The following is a 2,865-nucleotide window of genomic DNA, read 5'->3' on the forward strand; positions in this document are numbered from 1 at the left end:
ACTGAAGTGTACCTGGCTCCAAGCTGTTGGCACAGAACTTCATTAATCAATGAGAGAAAGAGGTGGTGGCCAGGGCACTACAGTCATTTGTAGACCATTGTGGGCAACCTGAAGCCCTGAGCCCAAATCTAGCCATTTCTTCTTTGTTCCCAATTTTTCATCTGAGTTTATAGAAATTCATATCATGCTTCATCCAGTGCTCCAAAGCCACAAACACATCCCTCAGCTAGTCTTCATGTTTAGCCTAATAGCTGCTGAATGAAAGAAAAGTCAGAAAGGGGGTGTTGGGAGGTAGAATTGGGTCAAATATATGACGACAGAAGGAGACTTGACTTCAGGTGGTGAACACACAATGGGCAATACACAGTATTATAGAATTGTTCACTTGAAACTTGTTTAGTTTTAACCAATGTCACCCTAATAAATTTAATTATTATTATTATTATTATTTTTAGAAAAAATAAGTTTCCAGGCATGGCTGTGGGGCTGGCTAGTGTAGCTGGTGGGAGCTAGTGTAGCATGAGGGACTGGCCACTCTCAGTGGGGCTGGGGCTGCATTGGCCTAGGCACAGCCTGTGGGCCACAGGAGTCCTGGACTCTGCCCCCGCCCTCCCTCTGCAGCCATACCTGCGCCTCATGTGATTGGACAAACCCGCTGGAACCCAGCTGCTCTATCTGCCATGTACCTGGAGCATTGGTTTGACAGCCAAACTAGGTTGATTTCCAGATTGGTACATGCTATCCCTCTTTGGCACTGGATTTATTCTTATATATGGAGCAGACTGTACTAGTAATGATATGTGGGACTGGGACTATGATAAAAAGGTTTACAAGAACAGCAAATTGCCCAATAGCTGCTAGAGACATTTCAACTTTTCAGTCCTTCTTTTTTGTCAGGGGACAGCCGACCCTGGCACTGTTCTGTGTCTGAATTACTACAGTATAGCTCTTGGAACAGCCTTCCTTCTTCTTGTCATCACCTACCCGCTAATGAAAAGAATTATGTACTGGCCTCAATTAGCCCTGGGGTTCTCTTTTAATTAGAGAGCTTTACTTGGATGGTCTGCTGTCAAGGGCTCCTGTGATCCATCTGTTTGCCTGCCTCTTTATTTTTCTGGAATTATGTGGACTCTAATATATGATACTATCCAGTCCCATCAGGACAAAAGAGATGATGTGCTGATTGGTTTTAAGTCCACGGCACTGAAGTTCTGTGAAAACACCAAGCGGCGGCTCATTGGCTTCAGTGTAATGATGCTGGGGGCACTGAGCCTGCTGGGAGTAAACAGTGGTCATACTGCACCCTACTCCTCTGCTCAGGCTGCTGTCGGAGCCCATCCGACTCACCATATTTAAGCTGTGGTTCTCAACCTTCTGGCCCTTTAAATACAGTTCCTCATGTTGTGACCCAACCATAAAATTATGTTCGTTGCTACTTCATAACTGTAATGTTGCTACTGTTATGAATCGTAATGTAAATATCTGATATGCAGGATGGTCTTAGGCAACCCCTTTGACAGGGTCGTTCGACTGCCAAAGGGGTCATGACCCACAGGTTGAGAACTGCTGCTCTAGACAGTCACAGACCTGAGGATTGTTGGGATAAATTTGCCTCCAACCGAACATTAGGACTAATAGGTTTTGTTGTTGTTGTTGTTGTTGTTGTTTTTTTTTTTAGGAATTGTCCTAGAGAACTTATGGGGGGGGAGGGGGAAAGAAGATATGAAACAAAGAAAAAAATATAGATAATAGAATAGAAAATTAGCAAATGAAGTTTATCTAGGAATTTTTAAATCAAACTTTTTCAAAACATTCTTAGGTCTTGTGGGACATGCACAGAGCTCTGATGGGGCTGCCATTGGAGCTGCTGTCCTGATAAAGGGGGATGGACACATGGGACACTGCCCTCTCTCTTTTTCCTACTTTGAATATGAACATAATGCCCAATGATGCAGCAACCATCCTATCTAATAAAAGAGTAATATGCAAATTAACCACCACTCCTCACTCCGTCAGTCAGTCACAAAGATGGCTGCGGCCATGGAACTGGAGTGAGCAGGAGGCTTGTGTTGCCCCCGGCGACGGAGGAAGCCAAGCTTCCCGCCTGCCCTGGCTGGCCCTGAGCTCTGCTCAAGGCTACAAAGTTTCAATGATAGAAGATAAATAAATCCCAGATACCTGCTTCCAGCCTGCAGGCATGGCCAGCAGCCTGCAGGCATGGCCAGCCTGAAAATGGCCATCAGCCCCTCACCCAGGCTGGCCAGGCACCCCAGTGGGACCCCCCCACCCACCCTGAAGGGGCTTTGGCCAGCCTGCAAACAGCCATTAGCCCCTCATCCAAGATGGCCAGGCACCCCAGCAGGACCCCCCCACACACACACCCTGAAGGGGCTGTGACCAGCCTGAAAACGACAACAAAGTTTCAATTATAGAAGCTAAATAAATCCCCGATACCTGCTTCCAGCCATCCTCCACTGGGAGCTTGGGTGGCTGGGGGCTGTGGCCAGCCTGCAAACAGCCATCAGCCCCTCACCCAGGATGGCCACACCCTCATGGGGTGAGGGTCCCCACTGGGGGGCTTGGCCAGCCTGCAAACGGCCCTCAGTTCCTCACCCAGACTGGCCAGGCACCCCAGCGGGACCCCCACCCTGATCCGGGACACCCTTCAGGGAAAACCAGCCGGCCCCCACCCATGCACCAGGCCTCTATCCCATATAATAAAAGGGTAATATGCAAATTGACCCTAACAGCAGAACCACTGGGAATGACTGGTCACTATGACACACACTGACCACCAGGGGGCAGACGCTCAATGCAGGAGCTGCCTCCTGGTGGTCAGTGTGCTCCACAGGGGAACTCTGCTCA

General features: G+C 48.5%; 1 pseudogene; it reads left to right on the forward strand.

The window, feature by feature from the left end:
- The first annotated feature begins 519 nt into the window (after window positions 1–519).
- Window positions 520–1,695, forward strand: LOC102440090 (annotated as a pseudogene).
- The last annotated feature ends 1,170 nt before the right edge of the window (window positions 1,696–2,865 follow it).

Source organism: Myotis lucifugus, unplaced genomic scaffold (assembly GCF_000147115.1).
Source record: "Myotis lucifugus unplaced genomic scaffold, Myoluc2.0 scaffold_140, whole genome shotgun sequence".
Lineage (NCBI taxonomy): Eukaryota > Metazoa > Chordata > Mammalia > Chiroptera > Vespertilionidae > Myotis > Myotis lucifugus.